Source organism: Tachyglossus aculeatus, chromosome 4 (genome assembly GCF_015852505.1).
Source record: "Tachyglossus aculeatus isolate mTacAcu1 chromosome 4, mTacAcu1.pri, whole genome shotgun sequence".
NCBI classification, from domain to species: domain Eukaryota; kingdom Metazoa; phylum Chordata; class Mammalia; order Monotremata; family Tachyglossidae; genus Tachyglossus; species Tachyglossus aculeatus.
The window spans coordinates 85905507-85914908 of record NC_052069.1 but is presented as its reverse complement, the minus strand read 5'-3'; the positions used below and the strand labels follow the sequence as shown (position 1 = coordinate 85914908).

The 9402-nt window shown below is 47.1% G+C and overlaps 1 non-coding gene across 1 annotated transcript; it reads left to right on the top strand.

The window, feature by feature from the left end:
- The first annotated feature begins 6724 nt into the window (after positions 1-6724).
- Positions 6725-6862, top strand: LOC119927923. The gene has a single exon (XR_005450888.1). It is a non-coding gene; the product is annotated as a small nucleolar RNA SNORA7 (small nucleolar RNA).
- The last annotated feature ends 2540 nt before the right edge of the window (positions 6863-9402 follow it).

Below are 9402 nucleotides of genomic sequence, written 5' to 3'. Positions count from 1 at the left end.
ACTTTGGATTTAACTAATAGTGAATACTACTACTACTACTACTAATAATTAATAATTGTGTTATCTGTTAAGTGCTTACTGTGTGCCGGGCACTGAACTAAGCGCTGGGATAGATACAAGCAAATCAGGTTGGACTGACTTTTTATCCCACATGGGGCTTAATCTTAATTCCTTAAAATCTTAATCCCCATGGGGTTGTTCCCCTTCTAGACTGTGAGCCCACTGTTGGGTAGGGACCGTCTCTATATGTTGCCAACTTGGACTTTCCAAGCGCTTAGTACAGTGCTCTGCACACAGTAAGCGCTCAATAAATACGATTGATTGATTACAGCTATGTACAGGGTTTCTATAAATGCGATTGAATGAATGAATGAATGAACCTGATTGCCATGTATCTCCTCCAGCGCTTAGACCAGTGCTTGGCACATAGTAAGCACGTAACAAATACCAATATTATTATTATTATTATTAATCCCCATTTTGCAGATGAGGGAATGGAGGCACAGAGAAGGGAAGTACTTGTTAAGTGCTTACTATGTGCCAAGCACTGGGGTCGATATAAATTAACCAGGTTGGATGCGGTCCCTGTTTCATCAGGGGCTCCCAGTCTTCATCCCCATTTTACAGGTGAGGGAACTGAGGCCCAGAGAAGTGAAGTGTCTTGTCCAAGTACACGCAGCAGACATGTGGAAGAGACGGGATTAGAATGATAATAATGATGATGGAATTTGTTAAGCACCTACTATGTGCAAAGCACTGTTCTAAGCACTGGGGAGGATACAAGGTGATCAAGTTGTCCCACGTGGGGCTCACAGTCTTCATCATCATCATCAATCGTATTTATTGAGCGCTTACTATGTGCAGAGCACTGTACTAAGCGCTTGGGAAGTACAAATTGGCAACATATAGAGACAGTCCCTACCCAACAGTGGTCTCACAGCCTAAAAGGGGGAGACAGAGAACAAAACCAAACATACTAACAAAATAAAATAAATAGAATAGATATGCACAAGTAAAATAAATAAATAAATAGAGTAATAAATATGTACAAACATATATACATATCTACAGGTGCTGTGGGGAAGGGAAGGAGGTAAGATGGGGGGGATGGAGAGGGGGACGAGGGGGAGAGGAAGGAAGGGGCTCAGTCTGGGAAGGCCTCCTGGAGGAGGTGAGCTCTCAGCAGGGCCTTGAAGGGAGGAAGAGAGCGAGCTTGGCAGTCTTAATCCCCATTTTCCAGATGAGGGAACTGAGGCCCAGAGAAGTGAAGTGACTTGCCCAAAGTGACCCAGCTGACAAGTGGCTGAGCTGGGATTTGAACCCATGACCTCTGACTCCAAAGCCCGGGCTCTTTCCACTGAGCCACGCTGCTTCCCGGGCCCGTGTTCTATCTACTAAGCCATGCTGACTTGCCCAAGGTGTCACAGCAGATAAGGGGAGGAGCTGGGGTTAGAATAATAATGATGGTATTTTTTAAGCACTTACTATGTGCAAAGCACTGTTCTAAGCGCCAGGCCCGGGTTCTTTCTGTTTCCCAGGCCCGTGCTCTAGCCACTAGGCTACGTTGCTTCCAGCAGAGTCCTGGTTTTGCCCTTTCTGCTGTACAGCAGGCCCAATTTAAGCTGACACTTAAAGATGGGGAAGGGAATAAACTGTGCACAGGAACTGTCCAGCCCTCGCCATCATCATCATCATCATCAATCGTATTTATTGAGCGCTTACTATGTGCAGAGCACTGTACTGAGTGCTTGGGAAGTACAAATTGGCAACATGTAGAGACAGTCCCTACCCAACAGTGGGCTCACAGTCTAAAAGGGGGAGACAGAGAACAAAACCAAACATACTAACAAAATAAAATAAATAGAATAGCTATGTGCACGTAAAATAAATAAATAAATAGAGTAATAAATACGTACAAACATATATACATATATACAGGTGCTGTGGGGAAGGGCTCTCTGGGAATAATTCATTCAATTGTATTTATTGAGCGCTTACTGTGTGCGGAGCACTGTACTAAGCACTTGGGAAGGACAAGTTGGCAGCATATAGAGACGGTCCCTACCCAACAGTGGGCTCACAGTAGATCGGCGGCAACAGCAGTGGCTTAGCTTGCCTTCTTGGGGCTTGAGAATGGCTCTGTTTTAGCCATGCTGACCAGCTAGGTTTCCCTCTAATAATAATAATAGGAATGATGGCATTTATTAAGCGCTTACTATATGCAAAGCACTGTTCTAAGCGCTGGGGAGGTTACAAGGTGATCGGGTTGTCCCACGTGGGGCTCACAGTCTTCATCCCCATTTTACAGATGAAGTAACTGAGGAGTTAAGGGACTTGCCCAAAGTCACACAGCTGACAAGTGCCAGAGCCGGGATTTGAACCCATGACCTCTGACTCTAAAGCCCGGGCTGTTTTCCATTGAGCCACGCTGCTTCTCTACCAGCTTCTCTAATCTCCCTGCCAGACACCAGCCCACTTATTTATCAGAAAACCCCCCCAAACTCAAAGCTCAGGCCATTGGAATAATAATGATGGCATTTGTTAAGCGCTTACTATGTGCAAAGCACTGTTCTAGGCTCTGGGGGGGATACAAGGTGATCAGGTTCTCCCACGTGGGACTCACGATCTTAATCCCCATTTTACAGATGAGGTCACTGAGGCTCAGAGAAGTGAAGTGATTTGCCCAAGGTCACACAGCAGACAGCACGGGCTTTGGAGTTAGAGGTCCTGGGTTCAAATCCCAGCTCCACTGACTGTCAGCTGTGCGACTTTGGGCAAGTCACTTCTCTGTGCCTCAGTGACCTCGTCTGTAAAATGAGGATGAAGACTGTGAGCCCCCTGTGGGACAACCTGATCACCTTAATAATGGCATTTATTAGGTGTTTACTATGTGCAAAGCACTGTTCTAAGCGCTGGGGAGGTTACAAGGTGATCAGGTTATGGGGATGAAGACTGTGAGCCCCCCGGGACAGCCTGATCACCTTGTAACCTCCCCAGCGCTTAGAACACTGCTTTGCACATAGTAAGCGCTTAATAAAAGCTATCATTATTATTATTATTATTATTAATCCCCATTTTACAGATGAGGGAACTGAGGCCCAGAGAAGTTGTGATCTGCCCAAAGTCACACAGCTGACAAGTGGCGGAGCCGGGACTTGAACCCACGACCTCTGACTCCAAAGCCCGGGTTCTTTCCACTGAGCCACGCCGCTTCTCTTACAAGGTCACCTTGTAACCTCCCCAGTGCTTAGAACAGTGCTTTGCACATAGTAAGCGCTTAACAAATTCCATCATTATTATTATTATGTGGGGGAGCCGGGATTAGAACCCATGACCTCTGACTCCCAAGCCCAGGCTCTTTCCACCGAGCCCCGCTGCTTCATGGAAGAACTGAGGTTGTTCTGACGGAGCAACACCGGCAGTTTGAGGGAAGGAGAGTCCCAGAGAGGCAGCGTGGCCTAGTGGTAAGAGCCCAGGCTTGGAGTCAGAGGTTGTGGGTTCTAATCCCACCTCCGCCTCTTGTCTGCTGTGTGACCTTGGGCAACTCACTTCACTTCTCTGGGCCTCAGTGACCTCATCTGGAAAATGGGGACTACAACAGTGAGCCCCACGTGGGACAACCTGATCACCTTGTAACCTCCCCAGTGCTTAGAACAGTGCTGTGCACATAGTAAGCGCTTAATAAATACCATTATTATTATTATATTTGAAATGATGTCTATCTCCTCGCCTCTAGACTGTGAGCTCGTTGTGGGCAGAGATTGTCACTACCTATTCATTCATTCAAACGTATTTATTGAGCGCTTACTGTGTGCAGAGCACTGTACTAAGCACTTGGGAAGTACAAGTCGGCGACATATAGAGACGGTCTCTACCCAACAACGGGCTCACAGTATTGTTGTATTGTACTTTCCCAAGCGCTTAGTACAGAGTTCTGCACACAGTAAGTACTTCTAGACTGTGAGCCCGCTGTTGGGTAGGGACCGTCTCTATATGTTGCCAACTTGTACTTCCCAAGCGCTCAGTACAGTAAGCGCTCAATAAATATGATTGAATGAATGAATGAATAATAAATATGACTGAATAAATGAATGAATCATCTCCTTTGCCCTAGGCTTCTCTTTCGGACTCTTGGGCTCTACCCTTCATTTTTTAATGGTATTTGTTAAACACTTACTATCTGTTAGGCACTGTACTAAGCGCTGGGATAGATACGAGCTAATCAGGTTGGACACAATCCATGTAATAATAATAATTTTGGTACTTTCTATGTTCCAAGCACTGTTCTTAACACTGGGGTAGACACGAGTTTAATCAGGTTAGACAGAGTCCCCGTCTTCAGGGGGCTCACAGTCTTCATCCCCCATTTTACAGATGAGGTAACCGAAGCACAGAGAAGGGAGGTGACTCGCCCAGGGCCACACAGCAGACACGTAACAGAGCCGGGATTAGAACCCAGGTCTTTCTGCCGCCCAGGCCCGGACTCTATCCGCTAAGGCACAAAGAAGACAAGTGGCGGGGGTGGGATTAGAACCCAGCTCCTTCTGATTCCCAGGCCCATGCTTTATCCACTAGGCAACACTGCTTCTTGTCCCCTTCTGGGGACAGTTGGGGCTGAGCCTGGGGGACAGAATCCCTCATCCGAGGCAGAGGCAATTAAGAGGGTTCTGGTTCATCTCCAGACGTGGACTAGGGTTGGGAAATCCTGGTAGATGGGTAGAGGCGGACAGTGAGGGAGAGGAAACGGAGAAGAGAAAAAGCAAGCACATAAGGTTAGCGATTTAAAAAATAAAATTTCCACTCGAAAATGGGCAGAGCTCTGGCAAAGCACGTGCAAATGGTATGCAATCCCATTTGGCCCTCCTAACCGCGTTCCGGACTCGACTGCGGCGTCAAGATAATCCTAGTGGAGCCTGCTAGAATGTGTCCTACGGATGCTGCCACAACCATCCGTCGCGTCCGGCTAAGGGTGACCGAGGAGAGGTCATCCGTTAGGAACCGCTTACCCCGAACTGATTACCGGGCCGGTGATTACTCGGGCTTGCCGCATCTATCTGATCCAGCTCTTCGAGAGACGATTTTCCGTTTCTGCGGGGCTGCCATCCCGTTTCCATGCCGACCCCAGGGAGAGGCAGCCAGTCGGCTTCCTAATTTAGCTAAACGAATTTTCTGCCTAGCAGACAACCCCCATTTCTCCCTTTCCTCCCTTCGCACTTGAACCAAGTGTGTGGGAGAGGAGGGAGGCTGTGTTCTTTATCTGCGGCAGCCAGTCTGACTTCCTCAAAGTACTCAACAGCTCTAACATCTTTAGGAAGTGCTGAGCGGGCCCTTCTAAAAAAAAATTCTCCCCTTTATGGTTAGGTGATGTAACAGCTCACTACCTAGAAAGGCAAGTTATTCTGTTGGATGCCAAGAACTAGCAAGATTTGAAAGTGTGGTGGGGATGGCAGGGCAGGAGAAGAACACTAACCTGTAAAGGCTGGATTAATTCCTCGGTGCAGAAATATGTGCTGGGCTGAAGTCTTGATCCGGTCTCTGTTATTATAAAAATCCTTTCCCACCGCCCCGGCCACCCTTTTTTTAGTTTTGCCCGAGAAGCAGGGTGGCCTACGGGAAAAATCATGGGCCTTGGAGTTGGAGGACCCGGGTTCTAATCCCGACTCCCCTACTCGTCTGCTCTGCGACCCGGGGAAAGCGGCTTCAAGTCTCTGGGCCCCAGTTACCTCATCTGTAAAATGGGGATTCAACACCCATTGTCCCTTCTACTTGGACTGGAAGCCCCACGTGGGACCTGATTGTCTTGTATCTGCCCCAGCGCTTAGTACAGTGCTTGGCACATAGGAAGCACCGTGGCTCAGTGGAAAGAGCACGGGCTCTGCCGCTTGTCAGCTGTGTGATTTTGGGCCAGTCACTTCACTTCTCTGTGCCTCAGTTACCTCGTCTGTAAAATGGGGATTAAGATTGTGAGCCCCGCATGGGATAACCCAATCACTTTGTATCCTCCCCAGAGCTTAGAACAGTGCTTTGCACTTAGTAAGCGCTTAACAAATACCAAAATTATTATTATTATTACTAGGTACTTAACAAATACCACAACTATTGTTGCTGCTATTATTTTCCAGTGGTTTTAGCAAGAAGCAAATAGGTCCCCAAACCTTAGTCTGGCCAATGTGTGTGCTGTGTTCCGCGGTGGTTTTTGGAAAGGCAGAGAGCATAACAGTCCCTGCTGAGGAATCTCCTTGAGAAGCAGCGGGGCTTATCGGATAGAGCCCGGGCCCGGGAATATGAAGGACCTGGGTTCTAATCCCGGATCTGCAACCTGTCTGCTGTGTGACCTTGGGCAAATCATTCATCATCATCATTAATCATCAATCATATTTATTGAGCGCTTACGGTGTGCAGAGCAGTGTACTAAGCGCTTGACAAGTACAAGTTGGCAACATATAGAGACGGTCCCTACCCAACAGTGGGCTCACAGTCTAGAAGGGGGAGACAGAGGACAAAACCAAACATACTGTCAAAATAAAATAAATAGAATAGCTACGTACAAGTAAAATAAATAAATAACAAATAAATAAATAAATAAATAATAAATAATAAATAAATAAATTTATCTTCTCTGTGGCTCAGTTACCTCATCTGTAAAATGGGGATGAAGACCGTGAGCCCCATGTGGGACAGGGACTGTGACCAACCTCATAAACTTGTATCTACCCCAGTGCTCCGCCTCTCAGGATGGCACCTGGAGAGTTTCCAGTCCTCTACCGGTCTCGACTACGGGAGGGAGAGTCAAGCAGAGGCCGACCCATTCCATTCCTAGCTTGGCCAGTGGCTAGCGAGTGGAAGGCCATCGGCTACAAGTCAAAACTCACCTGTGCTAGGCAGCAGCAACATTGGAAGAGAGTAGAGGGTGGAAACCCTAGTTTATTGTGCGGAAGACGGCAATGGTAAACCCCTTCTGGATTTTTACCAAGACAACTCTGTGGATACACTACCAGAACAGTTGTAGGTGGAGAGTTCTGGGAGAGATGTGTCAGTCTCTCATCAGAGTCGCTATGGATCAATCAATCAATCGTATTTATTGATGTGCAGAGCACTGTACTAAGCGCTTGGGAAGTCCAAGTTGGCAACATATAGAGATGGTCCCTACCCAACAGTGGGCTCACAGTCTAGAAGGGGGAGACGGAGAACAAAACCAAACATATTAACAAAATAAAATAAATAGAATAGATATGTATAAGTAAAATAGAGTAATAAATATGTACAAACATATATACATATATACAGGTGCTGTGGGGAAGGGAAGGAGGTAAGGCGGGGGGGGAATGGAGAGGGGGAGAATCAGAAATAAATCGACAGTATAAGACAAGTCCCCAGTGCTAGGCATGTATTAAGCACTTAACAAGTACCATAATAATTAAAATTATTTTTAACTTTATCCTAATCCTCCTAGAGCCTCTAAGCATACCGAGGATCACCCCTTCACAAGGAAGCACCATCTAAGTTGGTTTCACTGACTCTGTCTTGCCTGGTTCTCTTCTTCCCTCCCAAGCAGTGGTTTCTTTCACTGGCTCTTCTTCTGCCCTCCCTCCACGCCATAACTGTGGGAGCCCCTCAAGGCTCAGTTCTGGATCCCCTTCTCCTCTCCATTTCCACGCATCCATTTGCTCCTTCTGCTTCAGCTGCCATCTCTTTGCGGCTCACTCCCAAATTCATTCGATCGTATTTATTTATTGAGTGCTTACCGTGTGTAGAGCACTGTACTAAGCGCTTGGGAAGTACCAGTTGGCAACAAATAGAGATGGTCCCGCCTCTTCAATCCCAACCTCCGTCCTTTTCTGCCGTCTCACATTTCCTCCTGCCTTCAGGACACCTCTATTTGGATGTCTCAACCCCTCAAACTTGTCATGTCCCAAACAGAGCTCTTGATCTCCACAGAGAAGCAGCGTGGCTCAGTGGTAAGAGCCCGGGCTTGGGAGGCGGAGGTCATGGGTTCTAATCCTGGCTCCCTCACATAGCTGTGTGACTTTGGGCAAGTCACTTAAGTTCTCTGTGCCCCAGTTCCTTCATCTGTAAAACGGGGATTAAGACTGTGAGCCTCACATGGGACAACATGATTACCTTGTATCTACCCTAGTGCTTAGAACAGTGCCTGGTACATAGTAAGCGCTTAACAAATACCAACATTATTACTATTATTATACCCTAACCCTTTCCTTCCAACTTTCCCATCAGTGGTGATCACACCACCATTCTCCATCTTCCAAGCACCCACCTGTGGCATTAACCTTGATGCATTTCTCACCTTCAACTCGCACATTAGGTCATTTACTTAATCTCGTAGGTTCGGCCTTCACTACAAATTCCCTTCCTCTCCATCCAAACTGCTACCAGTTTGATCAAGCGCTTGTTGCATCCTGCCGTGACCACCGTTTCTGCTTCCTTGCTGACCACCCTGCCTCCAGCCTCTCCCTCCTTCAGTCCACACTCTATTCTGTTGCCCATACCATTTTTCTAAGAAAAAAAAAATTTGGCATACATGTCCCCACTCCTCAAACCTCCCCAGGGGTTGCCCACCCATCTCCACATCAGACAGAAACTCCCCAAAATTGGCTTTAAAACACTCAATTACCTCTCTACCTGGGAAGCAGTGTGGTTCTGTGGAAAGAGGCCGGGTTTGGGAGTCAGAGGTCCTGGGTTCTAATCCCGGCTCTGCCGCTTGCCAGCTGTGTGACTTTGGGCAAGTCACTTCACTTCTCTGTGCCTCAGTTCCCTCATCTGTAAAATGGGGATAACCTTGTATCCTTCCCAGTGCTTTGCACATAGTAAGCACTTAACAAATGCCACTATTATTATTATTATTACCTATCTTTGCCCTTTTCACTGAAACTCAACCTGCACGCTTCCTTCTTCTAATGCCAACCTACTTCCTATGCCTCGATATCATCTGCTTTGCAGATAGTAAGCGCTTAATAAATGCCATTATTATTATTATTATTATCTCTCTTGCCATATACCCCTTGCTATCACCCTTCCTCTCAGACCACCACTCTCCCCACCTTCAAAGCCCTACTAAAATATCTCTTCCAAGAAGCCTTCTTTGACTAATTTCTCATTTCCTCACCCTTTTCATCACCAGTGCACTTAAGTTCATTCCCCCCGCAGCATTTTGATACATAGCCCACGCCCACAGAATTTAATATGTGCTCATCCTTACACACTCTTGCTATCTTGTTTGGCTCAGTGGAAAGAGCCCGGGCTTGGGAGTCAGAGGACGTGGGTTCCAATTCTGGCAGCACCACTTATCTGCTGTGTGACTTTGGGCAAGCCACTTAACTTCCCTGTGCCTCGGTTACCTCATCTCTAAAATGGGGATGAAGACCGTGAGCCCCAAGTGGGACA